The 21074-nt window shown below is 49.9% G+C and overlaps 2 protein-coding genes across 3 annotated transcripts in view; both read right to left on the bottom strand.

Annotated features, from left to right (window-relative positions):
• Positions 1-19708, bottom strand: part of TIGAR (TP53 induced glycolysis regulatory phosphatase) — a 1172566-nt gene extending 1152858 nt beyond the window's left edge. The window contains exon 1 of the mRNA XM_050750185.1: positions 19705-19708. The gene's annotated coding sequence lies outside the window, so the exon portion shown is untranslated. The remainder of the gene's footprint in view (positions 1-19704) is intronic.
• The window catches only part of TSPAN9 (tetraspanin 9), a 209456-nt gene that overhangs the window by 119088 nt on the left and 69294 nt on the right, over positions 1-21074 (bottom strand). The gene's annotated exons all lie outside the window — the stretch shown is intronic.

The raw sequence follows: 21074 nt of genomic DNA, 5'->3' as shown, positions 1-21074 counted from the left end.
GCGTAACATTGACTCAGATGTCTGTAATTCCCACACCTCGGCCACTTCCCTCCATGGTCCCGTTAGACCGACACATTCCATCCACACCTGGGCAAATCTGAGCCTGGCCTGAGTCTCGGTGCGGAGCCACTCCTTGAAGCCCGTCCCCTGCATGAGGCTGCCTCGAACACGGCTGAGACACAGATTACTTATGAGACTTAAGACACCCCTGGGAGCTCAGCAACTCCAATGATGCAGCAGATTCTAGCAGGCAGCAGGACGAGAATACTAGGCGCCATCATAAATTAAACCTCTGCTCAGTGGCTAATCTCACGGGCGCCTCACAAAGACACAGACAGACTGCCTACAGCTCACTCGCAGTCTTGAGAGCTTACAAGCAGAGGCGCCTCCCTCCCAGCTGCCAGCAGACCCACAGCTTTGCGAGCAGCTCTCTCTGGGCCTCAGTATCTCCTTCTGTACAATGGGGAGAAATGCTCCATGACCCTCGCCTTGCAGTACAGCAGTGACAACAGAACTAACTCACCAACACTTTAAATACTTCTGGACTCCCCCATGAAACAAGAGAGCATGGGGTATGTCTCAAAGAAAGTGATTTCCTGGAGGTCATCTACAAGTCCAAAGAGCAGAACCTGCCCAAGGAACTGACACTTCACAAAGTTTACTGAAAAATGAGCAAATGAACCCAATTCCTGGCAAACCCCCATTAATCAGCAATAAGAAACCCCTCTATTTTCCCCACCAACAGAGAGGATGAGCAGTGGGATTCGTGGCCAGTACTTCCCTGCTTCTTTGCTAAGATCTAGATGCACTGAGAACTCAGATCCAAAAACCTTCATTCCATTAGGAAAAACAGCAGCTGAGTTAGACCTCCCTTCCCCCAGCCTAGGGCTGTGAGTGAACTTCCCCTCCTCTAGCTCCACCACCTGTCTCTGGACCAAATACAGATCAGAGAGAGGCATTTCCTGAGCTCTGCAAGCTCGCTGATCCTGGAGGTTAATCCTACCCCTCTATGACCAGGCCACCAGACGAGAGCCTCTTTCCTCCCAACCAAGGGAACCACAGAATCCTAGAATTTCAGGGCTCGAAGGGACCTGAGAAGTCAGCACGTTCAAGGCTCTGGAATGTCCAGGGATTATCCCAAGGTCACAAAGCAGAAATGGAAAGGCCAGGATTCAGAGCTAGGTCCTCTGACCCTCAGCCTAATGCTCCTTAGTCTACCCAAGACACGGCCTCCTTGCCATCCAAAATGCCACCACGGCCCATTGGTGGTGGCAACCTGGAGTGTTGTACTGGGAAGGCTCAGCAAGCTCAGTCTGGGTGCAGAGTGAACAGTGTTGTGATCAAGTAGCAATATCCACCTGCAGCAAAGGGGGAGGGTGGTGCAGTAGGCACTTGCCAACCTACCATGACACTGCTGGCTCCCAGGTGTCACCGCAAGATGCCTCTGCACCACCACGATCCAGCAATCTCTGGGTGTCATTCTCCCCTCACAGGCCGGGACAAGTGCAAGGGCCAGGGAGAGGAGCTAACCCAACAGGGAAGAGAAGAAACAGCCAGAGAGTAAAGAAGACCAGAGTGAGTTGGGAGCAAAATCCAGAAAAACATTTATTTCAAATCAAGGATGATTTGTTGAGTGCCTGTTATTCGTTTATTGGACAAACACGTATCAAATGCCCACTGCATGCCAGCCACGGTGGAGCTCCCTGACCAGCGCTACGTACCAGAGTGTAAAGCAAACTTCTCTCTCAGTTGTGCTACACATCACCTTCTTTTCTGCTCTGCAGACCCTGTGTCTGAAAACAGAGATAAACCACCTCCCAGGACTGTTTAGAGAATCAAAAGCAATAACGCCTATGAAAGCACCTTAGGAAGAAGAAAGCCCCATCTAAATACAGAGCAGGCCACCATTTCCTTCCTTCCCTTTCCTCTCATCAGGGACTCTGCTACCTAATGAATGATCCAGCCTCAGTACCACTGGTCTATCCCAAAGGACCTCTATAGCTTGGCATTCTCAGTGGGCCCCCTCCCGCGGGCCCTCCTGCCCCTCTCAGCCCCACCCTCCAGATCAGGAACCGGGGTGAAGGAGGTGGGGAGGAGGCCCCCTCCTTGCAAAGAGGAGAAAACAGAGAGAGCTGCCTAATCAACTGGAGATGGAAATCCAGCCTCTACATGAATGACAGCAGGTGAGTGTCTAACATCCACAGGCAGTAACTCACACCAGAGATTTTCTGTATCCTCCAGGGCAGAGCAAGGGATTACCAACTGATGTGTTATCTGCTCCAATTCTTCCTGCCAGGAGTCAAGCATAATACCTTAGTAACGCGGTCTCGCTGATGCTAGCTGCACAGAGATATGTAAATTATACGCAATGGATTGGGAACACCATACGCTGACACCTGTCTCTCGTAGATACCTCCTACTCCAGGATGTGAAACCCAGGAAAATCCTCTGAGTGGCAAAAAGTTGTAGGCAGAACAGTAAGTCGGGAAAAAGACCCAACATCAACAATGTGTGACCCAGGTGCTATAGTTAAGTAGACTTCGTTGAGTGGCAAAGGTCTATGAAACACCATCCTAGGTGTAGTGGGGTGGAAGGGAGGAGAAATGACATAAAATGCAAACAGAAAGTCATGGTCCCTGCCCTATACAGGGTCAATGCTGGGGTTAAAACAGATGCACAAATATCTTACCATGGGGTAGAGTGTGGAAAGTGCCAAACAGAGGTAGAAACAAAAGAGCGAGAGGAGCAAAAGATGGGATTGTCATATTCAGTATGGGGCTTATAGACATTTAAACTGGCCTTTGAACAGTTGGTAGGCTTCTGAAAACAGCCAGAGGGCAATGGGGAATGAGGTGAAAGGAACAGCTTGAGCTCAAGGTAGAAAAGCATTCATTCATTCATCCACTATTGATCATGCCAGGCAGTGTCTAGATGCTGGGGACTCCGCAGAGAGCTGCACGAACAAGCATGGGAGTGCTCCGTGTGGACTGCAGCCAGGGACCACAGAAGGGGATGGGAATACGCTTGGAGAAGACAGTTGGGGCCCTACTGGGGAGATTCGCCAATGACTGGGAAGACTCTCCCTTCCCATGCTGTCCACAGTGGGATGAAGGAGAAGATGTGTCCCTCTGACGTTCTGCTGCCCCCACCCTGACAGTCTCTCCAGTAGGATGTCTGGGGCCTCCAGGACTGCCTCAGCTCTCAAGGCAGGGGAGATGGTGCCTTGAGCCTCAGCCCTGGAGGCCTGGGAGAGAAGGGAGACATGTAGCCTAGAGCCTGGTATAACCATAACTTGTCTCATTAACTTCCCTTAAATCTACCCGGGGGACCTATTAGCTCTGCTGAGAAAGAGCTGAGGGGAAAGAAAATGGTCTTCTTCTGGCCCAAAAGCAGGGTGAGATTAAAGAAGCCAAAAAGCTGAAAATTACTTCTTTTTTTTCTAAACATTCATTACCTCTGGTCTTGGCTGTCACTATCATCTTTTCCCTGGCCTGATCAACGACTTCCAAGAGCCCCATCAGCTGGACCCAGAGGCCCTCAAATACCTCTCCAGGTAGAATAAGAGTTGATAGCCTCTCTGCTGTTGGTTCCAGCAGGTCTGTCAGCCAGGGACACTCCCCTGCTATGATGGAAGCCCACATCCTCCTGTTCTGACCTTCACCATCACCTGAATCAATTATTTAGCATGCAGCTGCATACAGCACTGTCTTAGTCTGTTTTGTGTTGTTATAAAGGAATACCTGAAGCTGGATGATCTATCAGGGAAAAGGTTTATTTGGCTTACGATCCTGATGTCTGAGCACCTGGTGAGACCTCAGGCTGCTTCTGCTCATGGTGGAAGGCAGAAGCGAGCCAGCATATGAAGATATCACATGGTGAGAGAGGAAGCAAGACAGTGGGCGGAGGTGCCAGGTGCCAGGCTCTTTAACAATCAGCTCTCACAGGAACTACCACAGTGAGGATGTACTCACTCACCAGGGAGGACATGACTCTATTCATGAGGGATCTGCCCTCATGACCCAAACACCTCCCATTAGGCGCCACCCCCAACAATGGGATCAAATTTCAACCTGAGGAGGCCAGGCAGGCACCATGGCTCATGCCTGTAATCCCAACACTTTGGAAGGCTGAAGCGGGAAGATGGCTTGAGCCCCAGCATTCAAGGCTGCAGTGAGCTGGAGTGCACCCACTGCACTCCAGCCTGGGTGACAGAGTGAGACTCTATCTCTAAAACAATAGATAGATAGATAGATAGATAGATAGATAGATAGATAGATAGATAGATTTCAACCCAAGGTTTGGAGAGGACAAATATTCAAACCATAGCAAGCACCATTCTGGGTCTAGTGAACAGCAAGTTACACACACACAGAATTGTACAATCTCAACACAAAAGGCTGAGAGGCACTGGGGAGCTGCTCGCTGGTGCTCTTCCAGCAGGAAAGGGCATTTTCCAAGAGCACTTTCCCCAGGCCAGGCCCCATGCTAGGTGCTCCACCTACCTCCTGCTCCCCAGATGGTGGGTTTTAAAGGGCTCCAGGTGTCCTTTAAGATCCTATTTATGTCAACAAATGGTGCTGGGACAGCTGCATACCCACAGGCGAAAAATGTAGTTGGCCCCCTACCTCACACCATACACAAAAAGGAACTCAAAATGAATCATGGACCTAAATGTAAGAGTTAAAACTATAAACCTCTTAGAAGACAAGATAGGTGTAACTCTTTGTGACCTTGGATTTGGCAATTATGCCTTGGATATGACACCAAAAACATAATAAAAGAAAAATTAGATAAATTGGACTTCAGTAAAACTAAAAAACTCTCTTTTTTTTTTTTTTTCTTTTGAGACTGAGTTTCACTCTTGTTGCCCAGGCTGGAGTGCAATGGCGCAATCTCAACTCACCACAACCTCCGCCTCCTGGGTTCAAGCAATTCTCCTGCCTCAGCCTTCCTGAGTAGCTGGGATTACAGGCATGCGCCACCATGCCAGGCTAATTTTGTATTTTTAGTAGAGATGGGGTTCCTCCCTGTTGGTCAGGCTGATCTAGAACTCCCGACCTCAGATGATCCACCCGCCTCAGCCTTCCAAAGTGCTGGGATTATAGGCGTGAGCCACCGCGGTACAGCCGCAAAATTAAAAACTCTTATGTTGGCCAGACGCGGTGGCTCAAGCCTGTAATCTCAACACTTTGGGAGGCCGAGACGGGCAGATCACGAGGTCAGGAGATCGAGACCATCCTGGCTAACACAGTGAAACCCCATCTCTACTGAAAAATACAAAGAACTAGCTGGGCGTGGTGGTGGGCGCCTGTAATCCCAGCTACTTGGGAGGCTGAGGCAGGAGAATGGCGTGAACCCGGGAGGCGGAGCCTCCAGTGAGCTGAGATCTGGCCACTGCACTCCAGCCTGGGTGACAGAGCGAGACTCCGTCGGAAAAAAAAGAAAAAAAATTCTTATGTTTCAAATAACACCATCAAAAAAAGTGAAACCTACAGAATATGAGAAAATATTTGCAAATCATATATCGATTAAGGGGCTTATAACCAGAATATGTAAAGAATTCTTACAACTGAATAATAAAAACACAAATACCCAATTTTAAAATAAGAGAAGTATATGAATAGAAGATACACAAGTGGCAAATAAGTGTAAGAACAGATGCTCAACATCATTCATCACTAGGGAAATGCAAATGAAAACCACAATGAGATACCATTTCACACTCACTAGGATGGCTCCAAAAAGACAGAAATTAACAAGTGTGGACAAGGATGTGGAGAAATTGGAAAAGAGTCTAATTCCCAATTGGAATACATTGCTGGTGGGAATGTAAAATGGTACAGCCACTTTGGAAACCAGTTTGGTGGTTCCTCAAAAACTTAAACATAGAGTTACCATATGATCCAACAATTTCACTCCTAGATACCTGAAATAAATAATAAAAATAAAATAAAATAAATTTTTAAAGTCCACACAAAAATCTATATACAAGTGTTCATTGCAGCATTAGTCAAAATAGCCAAAAAACTGAAACAACCCAAATATCCATCAAGTGATGAATGGATAAACAAAATGTGGCATACCCATGCAATGAAATATTATTCCGTAATAAAAAGGAACGAAGTACTGGCATATGCTACACCATGGACGAACCTTGAAAACGTTATGCTAAGTATGCTAAGAAGCCAATCACAAAAAAATTTAAACCCCTATTACATGATTCCATTTAAAATAAGCATCCACAATACAAGCAACACCACAGACAGAACACAGATTAGTGGTTGCCCAGGGCTGGGGGAGGAATGAGGGTTGGGAGGATATAGAGAATGGCTTCCAGTGGGTATGGGGTTTCTTTCTGAGGTGATAAAAGGTTCAAAATATAAATTGTGGCAGTGGTTATACAACTTGAACAGATTAAACCATTGAGTTGTATATTAAATATACAAATAGGTGTATCAGTTTGCTAGGACTGCCATAACCAAAGTACCACAGGCTGGGTGGCTTAAACAACAGAAGTTTATTTTCTCATGATTCTGGAGGCTGAGTCCAAGATCAAGGTGTCAGCTGGACTGGTTTCATCCATTTTCTCTCTCTTCTTGGCTTGTAGATGGCCATCTTCTCCCTCTGTCTTCACGTGGTCTTCCCTCTGTATTTGTTTCTGTCTTAATATCCTCTCTCTATATATAGTTTCTTAACTGAAATGAGGGGTCTTGCCATGATGCCCAGGCTGGTCTTAAACTCCTGGGTTCAAGGGGTCTTCCTGCCTTGGCATCCCAAAGTGTTGAGATTCTAGGTGTGAGCCATGGTGCCAGGTCCCTAATATCCTCTTATAACGGCACCAGTCACAGTGGATTAGGGCCTGCCCTGGTGACCTCATTTAACCTCAGTCACCTCTTTGAAGATCTTCTCTCCCTCCAAACACAGTCACATTCTGAGGTATGGGGTTATGATTTGCGGGGGAGCACAACTGAGCCCGTAACAATGGGAGAGTGTGATGGTATATGAAGCATATCTCAAGAAATCTGTTCTTTAAAACCCCATCCACAAATCCTAGAAACTAGATAGCCCAGCCCTTGTTTTACAGATGGGGAACTGAGACCGACCCAGATAAGATTAGCTACTCGCCCCAAATCACAGTTGGTGAGAGGCAGAGCTGAGAGGAGAAGGCACGGCTCCTGCTCTCAATCTTGTGTGCTTTCTACGACACCCTCCTGTCGCCATAGCCTCTGAGGCTCAGAAACAACAGACAATAATGGGAAAAGTAAGAGAACTTTAAACTTAGAAAGAAAAATGCCTAAGAACTTAGATCATGTACAATGAAAGTGTAAATAGGCTCCCTGGCAGGGGGCGGGGAGCGCAGACAATCAAGCTCTGAGGAGGCCCTGGAAGAGACCTGCACAGTCACAGCAGAGGGCCCTAAGCAAAGCCAACATTAATTTCATATCTGTGAAGTGCCAGGCAAAGGAGGAGTACGTTCCCAAGCAAGATGTGCTTTACAGAGGAGCTGGCGCTCCAGCTAATCCGCGAAGATTGGGCCTAATTCCACTGGGGTGAGGGCTGTCCAAGCAAAAGAGGCTGAGCGATCAAAAGCACAAAGGCAGGTGGCTTCCAGACCTGTTCAGGAAGCAGTAAATTGGCCGACACAGTGGAAGCCTATGCTTTTTTTTTTTTTTTTTTTTTTGAGAAAGAGTGTTGTTCTGTCACCCAGGCTGAAGTGCAGTGGTATGATCTCAGCTCACTGCAACCTCCGCCTCCTGGATTCAAGTGATTCTCCTGCTTCAGCCTCCCAAGTAGCTGGGACTACAGGTACACACCACCATGCCCAGCTAATTTTTGTGTTTTTAGTAGAGACAGGGTTTCACCATGCTGGCCAGGCTGGTCTTGAACTCCTGACCTCGTGATCCACCTGCCTCAGCCTCCCAAAGTGCTGGGATTACAGACGTGAGCCACAGAAGCCTATGCTTTTTGCAAGGAACAGCGGAGGACAGCAGCGCAAAGACAAGCTGAGGTCAAGTTCTGCAGAGCCCTGCACGCTATACATGGAAGCACAGATTTGAGATAGGAGCAGGGAGTGTGGCATGACCCGTGGGGTGCTGGGGAAAGGTGGCTCCACTCACAGGCAGCAGACAGACTGAGCAGCCACTTCCACAGATCTTGTAGGAGGCATCCATGAGACAGGGGAGAGTGCTGACCAAGCGATCCCCAGGGGACACTCGTCCGGGACACAGGGAAGCAGGAAGCCCCTGCGCTCCAAGGGGAGGCCTCAGATTTATCTCAATTAGACTTGGTCGAGGAAAGCAAGAAGAGGAAACTCCGCAGGCACTGAAAAGCCGCCAACTCCTGGAGCCCGTGTTGTGATCTGGTGCTGACAGTCCTTCATCTTTTCCATTTCTTTTTTTTTTAGTAGATAAAGGGAGGGGTGGAGAAGGGGAGAAAGACACAATGGAGTTGCTCGGTGAACAAAAGCCCTGGTGTGTTTTTGCTCATCATCTTCATCAGGGGGTGCTGCTTTTGTCAGTACCCTATAATCATGTCTGAGGCCAGGCACAGCCCACAACTTACAATTCAGGCATAAATACATCCTGGACGGGAGTGGTGCCTGCCTGCCGGCATCTGCCCAGCGCCCACCTGATCAGGGAAGTGGAAGGAAGTGCCCCAGGAATGGGAGAACATGGCCTGGTTGGGAGAATCTGGGACCATGGTTCCAGTCCTGGCTGTTTCCCTTGCAACCTTCCGCAGGACAGATGACCTCTCTAGGTCTGTTTCTTAGTTTACACTGACAGCAGTAGCAGCCGCTATTTACTATTCAATGTCTACTGTGTACCAAAGACTATTTTAGGTTTTCATCCCTTACAAAATACCCGGTGAGGCAAGCATTGGTCTCCCGTTTTAGAGATGGAGAAACTGAGGTCCAGAGGCTAATGAGATTCGTCAAGGTCAGAGGGCTAAGCTTAACCCATATCTGTCTAGCTTCAAAAACCCACATTCTTAAAATTCACCACATTCAGCCTGAATTAAGTGGAAATAATAAAACCTGCTCTGCCCTCTCTCACCTGTTTCTATGAGGCTCAGTGAGGGAGAATTTGTACTCAATACTGCAAAGGTACTGTCCTTATCAATACTATAGTTACTCAAGGTCAAAATGCAGTAGCCCTCAAGTTCTTCAGACCTCACCTCAACCTTGGCCCTCAGCCCTTGCCCCTTGCCCCAGGCCCTTCTCCTGCTCCACAGCCTTCCCAGCTAGCCAGCCAACCCTCCCACCCGTCTCCGGATTCCACTTAACTCTAAGAAGCAGGCCGGGCTCGGTGGCTCACGCCTGTAATGCCAGCACTTTGGGAGGCCGAGGAGGGCGGATCACTTGAGGTCAGGAGCTCGTGAACAGCCTGGCCAACATGGTGAAACCCCGTCTCTACTAAAAATACAAAAATTAGCCAGGCGTGGTGGCGCACACCTGTAATCCCAACAGCTCGGGAGGTTGAGGCAGGAAGATCTGGGAAGTTTGAATCTGGGAGGGGGAGGTTGCAGTGAGCCGAGATCATGCCATTGCACTCCAGCCTGGGTGACAGAGTGAGACTCCATCTCAAAAAAAACAAAACACAAAAAAACAACTCTAAGAAGCAAAGTCGAAGTCTTGCCTAGATCCCAAACTCCAACACCTCCCCTATCAAGAAGACAGGAGATGCTTCTGCCAGCACCTTGTCTCCTAGCCCCCCAACTCCCCACCTGCTGCCCCTGCCTCTCCCAGGCCTGGAGGGGGATACAAGACGGGAGGACACAGATGAAAGCAAAAGGCCCAGCACTGGAAGGGTGCTTGCTTTATTATTCACAACGAGATCCGTCCTGGCCCTGCACAACCTTCCGGTTCTTCAGTACCATTTTCCCTTCCTCCCAGGGAGTCGTCAAATGCCAAAGGTGCGCCCAGACACACTTCTCAACGCTGCCGACACAGGCCGGGGATGAGGCTGGCCTGTTATTAACAGAGGAAAATTGCAGCTGACACTGTCACTGATCTGAAACCTCCCAGCTAAGAAAAGCTTTGTTTTTTAAATAACTAATAAATAACACTGGATGTTTACTTCCCGAGCAAGTCGTATTTCTTCAGTATCCCTAGGTTCATACGTCATGGCTGTCAGCCGGGAAGACCATGGAGCAACGTCTTCAAGTCCTTTCGCCGTCCTGAAGAGTTCAAAGCACTTCAGACAGACTCCCTTTTATCTCCCCTTAGAGATCTCGGAGGGGAGGGAGAGGGGGCCCTGGCAACTCCGCCTCCAGTATGCCTACAATAAATACTTGCTAACTGCCCAAGGGGGACAATTTTCCTCACTGTGCAGATGGGAAAATGGGGAAAAGGAAATTTACTCGGCACCCACCTAATCCAATCTTCCCAGTTCCAACTCCATGCTTCAAGCATCTCTCACTCAAGGCCTAACTCTTCCCAAAGGGACTAAAAAGGAAGACATGGTCTTGCTCTCGCTCCCTCTTTTATTTTTTTCTTTAAGGGACAGGGTCTTGCTGTGTCATCAGGGCCACAGTGGTATAATCATGGTTCACTGCAGCCTTAGACATGTGGGTTCAAGGGATCCTCCCTCCTCAGCCTCTCAAAATGCTGGCATTACAGACGTGCACCACCATGCCGGGCCTGGAAGATGTGGTCTCTTCTAACAGTTTTTCAGGAGCGGCCTCCTTGTGCCAATTTCCTAAAAGCTCAGGACACGATCAACAGTCCCTGCCCAGCATTCCCAGAACAGCCCGCCTTCGGTTTCACTTGCGGAGCCAACCGTGTTATGCTCTGTATTGTAACTCTGTGTAAGCTGCCTCTCCCACACCCCGTGATTTTTATTAATTTCATCACTTTATGCTCTTTATATTCCCCAAAGTGCCCAGCATAACACCCTACCTTTAACACATAAAGCAAGGGTCACAAGTTGGTACCCCCAGACCAAATCCAGCCCCACCACACGTAGGTTTTATTTGGTCTGCATCACGTTGTAAAATTTTTTAAATTAGCTGCTAGTAGTTGAAAATTAGGAGATTTTACCCAAAAATCAGAAGTTCAATTTTTCTTTGAAAAATGGAAGATCTAGAGAACCAAGAGAACCATGTAGGATACTTAACTGTTACAGACCACTGCCCTTTGAGAAACTCCAATTGTCTCTGTCCTAGCCTGATCATGTCTGGGGGGCTGGAGAAGTCGCTAGAAAAGGGGCTCACTGTGATCACGTTCAACCACTGGCACCCCAATGCCAGGTAATGATTACTGGGCGTGCAGGCAATCATGGAATCATTGCAGGTCCATGCGAGACGCAGCTCAGCTGCTCAGGCCTGAAGTGCAGATGTTCACAGGACCGAAGTCATGTTTAAGTATTTATTTAAAACAAAAGAATCCTGTCTCCCATTTGTACTTAAGCACTAGCTCCTCTTTTGCACGGCCGAACATGTGCATCATGTTCTATGCTGGTCATTCTGCTGCAAAACAATGAAAGCAGGACGCTGAGGAAAAGGGAGGGAAGGAAGAGAGAGAGGAAGGGAGGAATGCGCTGATGGGCCCACCACCCTGGGCTGTTATCACTCATCTGAGTTTGCAGGCTTGCATAAAGTTGACTGAATATAATTGAATGGGTGAGCCCATGGTCATTTCAGACTGCAAGTTCCCTAAGGGTGCGAGCTAGGCCTATTTCTCTTGCTTTGAATGGGGTCAGATGGGGAGTGCACTTAGGAATTATTGAATGAGTGAAGCAACATACTCAAAATCTATGTACCCAGGCCAGCGGGCTTCGAAGCCGGCGATAGGATAAAAATGCAGAGTTAACAGCCTTTAAAGCAGGGCCTCTGCACCTGACTGCCTTCCCAAGGGCAGTGTGTGAAAACAGACTCAGGCCAAGATCTGAGCTAAACCCTGTGGCTGCTCTCAGGCACCTGACTTCCGGCTGGTATTTAATAACCCAGAATGACATCCCTCGTTGCTCTAGGAAAGAAAGCTTGGCTTCTTGAATTGTCCTAAGGAAATAATGCAAAAGGGGGAATAGACAGCTAGACAGAGAGACAAAGATATCCACAGATAGATACACACACACACACACACACACACACACACATATAATATTAACACGTGAATGTAGTAATGCAGTTTCTACTATTTAGGTAAGTTAAAATTGTGAGCTAAACATTCAACAGTAGCAAAACGGAGAAATAGGAAACAATTCCTATGTAGCCATTTAAAAGGGTGATGATTACGATGATCGTAATTGTGATGATTATGTAGCTTATGGCAAAACGTAAAGAAAGCAAATAGAATGCAAAATTCTTAAAATGTTAAAGAAAGCAAATAGAACACAAAATTCCATCTACATTATTGACTATAACCATGCAAAAAAAAAAAATTATGTTTGCAAGCAAATACAGACCGAAGGCATCATGGAAAATGGAAAACTGATTTGTCACAATGGCAGGTTTGTGAGGCATTTTTTACCCCTATTTCTTTGATTTGTGTTCTTATTACACAACATTATTTATACAATAAGTATTTTGTTTTAAATGCCCAGTAGCTCCTGACCCTGAAATAAACTAGCACAAGATGACGAGGGTTAGGCAGGAAATGTCTGCTTTGTTCAGGTCCTTCCAGGAGTCCCACAGGGGGGAGGCACAAGGTAAAGGTGTCACAAATCAGTCTGAAGACTTAGAGGGCTTCAAGGAAGGCCCACCCTGCACCACCAGCACCACCACCACACCCCACACACGCGCAGTCGAGCACACACCATAAAAGGAAGCTCAGCGTTCGCACTGAGCACAGACGCCATCCTGGGGCCCCCACCTGTCAGGTGTGTGTGTGCGCCTCTGCTGCTCTGTCATTTCTGCTGTGGTTTCAGAGTCCCTAAGTCTTCTGATGCAGCACAAGAAGGGGGCTCGGCTGGGCGTGGTGGCTCACACCTATAATCTCAGCACTTTGGGAGGCCGAGGCGGGTGGATCACCTGAGGTCAGGAGTTTAAGACCAGCCTGGCCAACACGGCAAAACCCTGTCTCTACTAAAAAATATAAAAATTAGCCGGGCATAGTGGCAGGCATCTGTAGTCCCAGTTACTCGAGAGGCTGAGGCAGGGAGAATTGCTCGAACCCTGGGAGGCAGAGGTTACAGTGAGCCAAGATCGCGCCACTGCACACCAGCCTGGGCAACAGGGTGAGACTCCGTCTCAAGGAGGAAGGCTGCTTGCCAAGGGGGGGCAGGTGTGTCAGAAGGACAGAAGGACTGCCACAGGACCTTCCAAAAGGAGGGGCCGATGGGATGCCAAATCCCAGCCCACCCTGGCATCAGGCCAAACCCTGTGGCGGGTGAGGGAGGGGCTGGTTGCCAGGATCCTGCTGACAACCAGGAGAGCTGATCCCACAGCGGCCTCCGTGGTGGCCAGGCAAGGAGGGCTGGGAAGTGGCAGCTGCCTCCTTGTAAGCTAGGACAGAGCAGGGTGCCTTGGAAAAACAGAAAGAGAGCCCTCCTTACCTTATCTCCTTCCAAGCTCGTCAGACTCCCCAGGGAGAGACTGCCCGCCATGAATTTCCCCAGGGAATGAGAGCTGGAGAGGAAAAATTCCTCCGAGAGTTGTCTGCGCCAAGCAGCGAATCACAGCCCCATCCAGCAGGGCATCCCATTTGCAGGAAATTCACTTACGCCTGATTGTTGGACTTTTACTTTTCAATTCCAAAGATTGGCTGTGTGTTTTGTGTTTTTTTGGTTTTTTGTTTTTTCTGAGGTGGAGTCACTCTGTCACCCAGACTGGAGTGCAATGGCACGATCTCGGCTCACTGTAACCTCTGCCTCACAGGTTCAAGCGATTCTCCTGCCTCAGCCTCCCAAGTAGCTGGGATTACAGGGCACACCATGTTTTCTGGGTTTTATTTTTCTTTTTTTTTTTCTTTTAAGAAAGAAAAAAGGGCTGGAGGGAGGAAGGAAGGGAGGGAGGAAGAGACATTTCACGTTGGAGGCTGCCCTGTTCTGTTTCATATCTGAGTTTAAGGAAGAAGACCCTGGAAATGGGCGCCATGTCCCACCAAGCATGGGCGGGAAGAGGGCAGCCTAGTTTTGCAGGCCATTAATCGCTGAGGGGCATGCGCAGCCCCAGTGCCCACCCAGCTGGTGGCATCTGCCTTGAGGGGAGGTGGGAGGACAAGGCTGGAGGGGGCCAACAGGGGCCAAATGTGAAGGCTGGTGGCAGGCAGCCGGCCCCTTCTGTAAGCAATCCCCACCCCAGGGTTCTATCCAGGCACTTTTTCCTGTGAGAAAAGAATGGGAGGAATGCAGCCCAGCCATTACCCAAATCCACCCCACCACAGGCTTCATGCCCGATTACATACAGTGCAGGGGAGCCCTCCCAAGCCTGGAATCAGAAAATTCGCTTAAGAAATGCAAACTGGCAGCCAGAAACTAGCAACATAGGTAATGCAATAGGAGAGCCCTCCTTAAAGCCAAATACACATGCATGCGCGCACCCACTCACACACATGCACACACGTGTGCAAACATGCGACTGCAAACACAAACACATGCTCTGCAGGCGTGTGTGACAGTGCACTACAAACCACATGGAAAGGTGGCCAGAAACACCGCTGGATTTTTATAGCTCTTCAGGGACCTGATCTCCAGGAAGTGCTAGAAATTGCAATCCAATTTTGTCCCTGGCTAGCGAAGCTGGCTGGAGACTGGGGATGGTGCGGAGGGAGGAAGAACTTCATTGGGAAAAAATGTTGACAGAGTTTAATGTTGAGCGGAAGGACAAAGGCTTGCATGAAGGGGCCTTACTGAGAAATGAGGCGTTCTGAGTGCTCTAGCAATTTGCATGGAGCTGTCAGGGAGTATTGAATTAAAAGGGCACAGGACAGGGGAGGGCTCCCCAAGGCCAGGCCAGGCGTGGGGTGAAGAAGGGGCAGCATTCGATCTCCTGCAGGGCCTGGAACTCGGCACCCTGAGATCAGCTCGTAACTGGGAAGGAGCTAAGGCAATCTCCAGCTAGAAGGAGAGCTCAGAGAGTCTGAGGCCCCGGAAAGCATATACTCTCCTCACTTCAGACACCAAATACAAAGGTAGAGAAGAAAAACTGGCATTCATTGAGCACCTAGCATGGGCCAACCATACCATATCTGTAATTTTTTTTTTTTTTTTTTTTTTTTTTTTTTAGTAGAGACAGGATTTCACCAGGTTAGCCAGGATGGTCTCGATCTCCTAACCTCGTGATCCGCCTGTCTCGGCCTCCCAAAGTGCTGGGATTACAGGCTTGAGCCACCGCGCCCGGCCCATATCTCTAATTCTAAGAACTAGCAGCAACGTGGGTATGTATCAGCCTCAGAGTGTGGACAAGAAACGTAAGATTCACGCCAGGCCACAGGCTGAAACCAAGATGGACACCATGTCTGTTTGCCACCTGCAGAGCCCAGATACACTACAATTCATTTGGGGGTTTTATGACACAGAGTTTTCAAAGGAAACCCTCCCCATTCCTGCCCCCCATCAACAAAATACTAACTCATTGGGTGGTCTTAGTCAAGCCCCCTAATCTCTCTGGGCATCAGCATCAAGTCAGCTATGTGCCCCATTCTGTTCAAACACACATAAAAAGGGTATTAAGCCTATCACTGGCAGAGGGGCGGAAACAGACCGAGGGAGGCCAAGACATATTCTCTGAAGCCCAGCCAAATGTAACGGGCCCAGCGGGCATCTCCCACACCTCACCTTTCATGCTACATTGTCATCGCTGGTGCTGTCTGTCTCCCAAACTGGACTGTGCCCTCCCTGGGGGAAGAACACGTCCCCTAATCCTGCCCACACCCCTCTGCCCAGAGCTGCGTCTGGCACGCCACGGACGTTCACTACATGTCTGCTGGCTGACTGAATGAATCAATTAACAACTGCTCCCAATGTCAGGCATATTTCAGAGAAAAGCACTTATGATTATCTGTTCAGCAAGGGATTTCTCCTCAAAGGGGCAAACCTACCTTTGCATCGAAATCACATGGGAAGCTTTTCAAAATACAGCTTTCTGCCTCCGTTCCCAGAGCTTCAGACTCCAAAGATCTGGGAGGGGGGCCCAGGAGCCTGAATTATTGAAAAGCTCCCCAGATGTCTCTAACTCCAAGCCAGGTCTCGAATCACTGATGGCTATTACTTGGCTAACACCCATCCTGTCCTGCGCTGAGATCAGATAAAGCGCAGAATAAAAACAAAGTAAGTGCCTCTCCCCTAGGGCCTTTTTTCCAAAGGACTCAAATCAACTTTTTACACCACGATGCCGTTGTCTGTTGGACTGAAACAGGTGGCAATGCTCCTCCATTCTTCAGGCTGGCAAACTAAGGTCTGGCCAAGAAGGAGGACCACTTCTCTCTTGGCGTCTCTCCCGTTAGCTTTGAAGAATGCGAGGTCGCCGGAGACTGCAGGGACTCCGCCGAATTTCAGGGAGAAAGAGAGGACAAGGCGAGGCTGCATCTGGCTGCAGGAAACGGTAATGTCAGGATGGGCATCTCCCTACTTCCTGCCACACCTGGAGGACAAAAATCCATCCATCCTTACAGCTCACACTCCCTAAGTCCAGCCCCTACACAGAGGGCCTGGCCATCACCAAACCAGTAAGCCGGAAGAAACAGAGGCCCCATCTCCCTGCCCTGGAGGCAGGTGAGGAGCCTTCATTTACTCATTCACCAAAAGCACAGCAACGCTAAGAAGCGCCAGAAGAACCTGTTAGATGTAGATGAAGGAAGAATTCGACCGTTTCTATTCTTTTCAATAAAACACTGGCCCTCCCAGAGAAACAAATGACGGGGGGCTGAAAGCTGAGCTACCCAAACCCCACAATTTACCCAGATCCAGGAGGCAGCCACCACCCTCCCCTCTTCCCTCAGCAACTGGAGACCTCCTCAGAGGCAGGAGCCAAAGTTACCTCAGCCAGGCACGCCCGAGAGGCCCCCTCTTCTCCTCATCCCCTCCTCCCACCCAGCCTTGGACGTGACTGATGGAGCTGGGACAGCTGCAGCCGCGGGGAGGTTGGGAGGTGGACAACAGCTGGATGGGGCAGTCCCTCCCCCAGCCCGGGCAGCTTCCCAGCCAAGCTGGAGAGGATGCAGAGACGCAGGCCCCCTCTGAGTGCTGCTCTGTGAGGAGTGGAATGTGAGCGTTCGGCTCCACTCTGACCTTGCTCCCTTGTCCCTCCTGGTCCCTTTCAGGCAGCCATCTCTGGATTCCACAAACAGCAGGGCCACTTAGCAGTGTGGTCCTGACCCTGGAGCAGACAGCCCCACACAGCCATGGCCACGCTCCCTGCCCACGTTCCATACCCTGCCAGCCACGGCCCCACCATTGGCCATCTCACAGGCCGCAGGTGCTGAAGGAGGAACCCCGGCATCCTGAACCCAGCTCGAGCTGCTGGAAAGGATACAATGAGCTGGCAGTGTGGGTGTTGGCCTGAGAGTCTGAGAAACTCAGCTTGTGACTCTGGACTGACTTGGGACCAAAACTTGGTTCCACTAAAACGCTTCATGGCTTTGATTTCCAGTTTCTAGTTTTTGCTGGAAAATGAGGCTGATAATTTACTTTACACGGTAGTTCTTAGAAGCAGAGGGATCAGATTCTGGTCCAATGTATGATGGGCCTCAGCTTCCTTATCTGTAAAATGAGCAGGCTACACACTAGATGGTGCCTCAGGTCTCCTCCAGCCCCTATAGAATCCGTACAGTGCTTTAGCCAATGGCCCTGGGATGTGTGCCCTTCATCCCTTTCTTTCAAAGGAATCACTGCTCAAAATTCCTTCCCTAGTTTTGTGCTTTGTCTCCAGGATGAATGAAGCACTTAGGACAACTCTCCTCCTTCTCCCCTATCCAGACCCTCCACTCAGTCTCCAAACGTACCCAGATTAGACTCACAGGAGCCCACCATTTATCCGCCAAGTGTGGCCCCCGATCCACCCCACTCCACATACGTGTACACCACTCACACAGCTTAGTAATCTCTTCCCAAGAACAAGGCACTCACAACACACCTCCCACCAAAGGGCACCCACCGGTGTGAGGCAACACTGCAGGTGAAAACTGCTGGTCTTAGTACCGTCTGACGTGGCAGCCACTAGCAACATGTGGTCACCTACATTTCAATTTTAAGTTAAAACTGAGTAAAATTTAAAATCCAGCTCCTTGGGGGCATTTTCAGTCCCATTTTCAATGCTCAATGGCCACGTGCAGCCGGTGACTACTGTATCAGGCGGTACAGAACAGAACGCTTCCATCGTCACAGCACTGGGCCGGCTGGTTCTCTCTCTTTGAGGGCAGAACAGGCCCTAGGTGGCTCAAACTGAACCTGGAAGTGGGCAGGGAAGGTGGGGGCAGTCCGGAAGGAGGGAGAGGTCACTTCCCATGGCGTCGGTGGAGACGCCAGCAGGACTCAGGCTGCAGCATGCCCACCAACCATGCTCCTCAGCGAGGGTCTCCCTGGCCCCTACACTCAGCAGGATGCAGCAGGCAGCTGTCACGCCATACTGCATTTTTGGGATGCATGGGACGCCTGTCATTCTCTCCAGCCCCTGGCAGGCTCCTGGCCTTCCCCAGATTGAAGTCTACACTTCATCCCAGGGCAGGGACCGTGGCCCCCCGTCCTGCTGCCCAGCAGCTCCTCCATACCTCACCTGGGTTCCAGGCTGGAGTGTGACCTGCAGAGGGCCAGGGCTCGCCTGCTTCCACTCTCCACCCTAAACTCAAAAATATCTCGCTACATACCCTGCAGAAAGGAAGAAAGGAGAAAACGGGAGAGAACGCTAGTTTTAATCAAACACCTTATAGTCAAGGCACCAACAATGAGCTTTCACTTACATCTACCCATTTGATGTTTAAAATAATACTGCAAGGTGAGTGTGGTTAAACCCATTTTCCAGATGAGGAAACTAAGGCTCAGAGAAGATAAGGGACTTGTGCAAGCTTGTAAGTGTCACAATCTGAATGCACACCCAGAAAAGCATGGTCCCAAAGCTTACAATCTATCCACACCCCCTTCAGGAGGCCATGGGATCCACCGCCACTCTCCTCCCAGAGAATACCCAGACATACAAGCAGAAAGGTCAAGATCTATAGCTTTTTGCATTTCTGGCCTAGGGAGCACAGAATCTCAGCATTGGAGGGGTGGAGAAAGGCCATAGAGACAAAGCAGGTGGAGAAGGATAAGGAGGGAGGAAAGAGGAAGAGAGTGAAGGGAGCAGAAAAGTAAGATCAAGGAGGAAGAGCAGAGCGCGCAGAGATATTTAAACTTATTTCAAGTGCAATTAGTTATGTGTGAACTGTTTGTCTAATGCCTGTCTTCATCAACTGGACCTTGGGTTCCATGAAAGCAGTGACCTCTGTCTCGTGCACTGCTGTGTTCCCTGCACAGGAGATGCTCCACAGATACTTGTAGGAGAGACGGAGGGTAGACAGATGGGTGGACAGAATGAAAACCGAACTGTCAGGGGACGATGGAGAAAGAAAAGTCCTCTTTTCAGAGACCACCATCTCCACACAGTCTCCCCGCCCTAAGCTCCCCAAGAGACACTCAGGGGAAGCTGTCCTCCTCCAATGGGCTCCATCCCCCGACCCCGCATCCCAGTGCCCTCCTGCCCCTTTGCCATTGGCCACAAACCTAGACACCATTCTCCCGACGGCCACAGGTCATAAATCTAGGCTGTCAAGGCCAGAGAGACCTCAAAGATCCCCGGCCCAATCTTCTCATTTTACAGATGACAAGACTGAGGTCCAGGAGGGGAGTGGGCTTGCCGGGGGAGTTCACAGCCTCAAAGTGGGCAAAGGGTCCTCATGCCTGTGCCTGCAGGAGCCTAATGGTGGAAGCCCACCGCCAAGCCCCGAGTGCCCCGTGGCTCGCTCGCAAGGCCAAGCCAGTGCCCGCAGCCCATCTGTCTCTTCTGCCTGCCAAGCGGCCTTCCCTCCCCTGTGCCCGTGCTAATGAAACCCACCACAGGTGACTTCGGAACCCTGCACTGAGGGAGGTTTTGCTGGTCACCACGCCAGGCCTTTAATTTCCGATTTCTCAGCCTGACACCCCTAACGGTCTGAGCCCTCTCTGCTCTGAGCCCCATGTGGTCATGTATCACCTTGGCTGATGCCAGCCATGCCTTCCCCCAGCCATCTGGACAGAAAAATGAGGAATGAGCAGGACAGGATGATCCTGGCAGAGAGGACTGCCGGGAAGCTTCAGACACCTGGTCCCTGCTCTCCTGCCCTCACTGTGTATGTGCTATCAGAAGGCAGGGTGGCGAGCTGGTTTCTCTTCACCTGGGACTCAGTTTCCCCATATGCAGTTGAGAGTCTTCCGCCCCAAACTCAGCAAGATGTACTGAGGTGGGTGCTTCTCTGCCCACAGGTATCAAAAAGGAGGAAATCCACAGCAAACTCTAGTTGAACACTTCCTAGGGACGGGAGGACCCCTCCCCTGGAGGAGCTCTTCATCAAGCTGGCACGTCAAAACAAGTTCACACAGAAAGGTCATTTCCCAAACAAGAGCACTGCCAAGGAAGAGCAAGAGCACCGTGGACTGGCAGCCAGGGAGGACATAACGAGAGAGAGCCTTGAGCTGGCACTGAGAGCTGTGGATGTGCTCAAGAGTCTAGAGGTGGATGCAAGGGCAGCCACGGTCCTGACCAGAGGGCCTCACGGTCCAAGCGGTTGACAAACCTGTCATCCACCAGAGGACGCCGAGGGCTGCTGCACGCACCGTGTGCTCACAAGGGAGTGAGGGGAAGAAAAAGGAGCCCTAGGAATGACCTTGATGTGTGAAATCAAGGAGGGACATTTCCTGGGAGGTGCCCTTGAGCTCTCCACACAAGGAAACAAAGCAATGCAACTGATTTAAGTCCAATTAAATGCTAAGAAACACAATTAGACGATCAGATTATCCTCATAACATAAAGGTTTGGGAAAATAGGGAAAAGGGACAAATATCATCAGCAGCTACGGTTTAAATACAAGCTTTTGGGGTTCTAATTTTGCCCAAACACAAGCCTCGCTGAAGGGGCACCTGGCCGTGGCTGACATGCTAGCAATGCCTCTGTGTTCACTTCTCAGG

The sequence above is a fragment of the Macaca thibetana genome, chromosome 11, assembly GCF_024542745.1.
Source record: "Macaca thibetana thibetana isolate TM-01 chromosome 11, ASM2454274v1, whole genome shotgun sequence".
Lineage (NCBI taxonomy): Eukaryota > Metazoa > Chordata > Mammalia > Primates > Cercopithecidae > Macaca > Macaca thibetana.
Note: the sequence above shows the minus strand (reverse complement) of the source record. Positions and strands in the feature narration are given on the sequence as shown.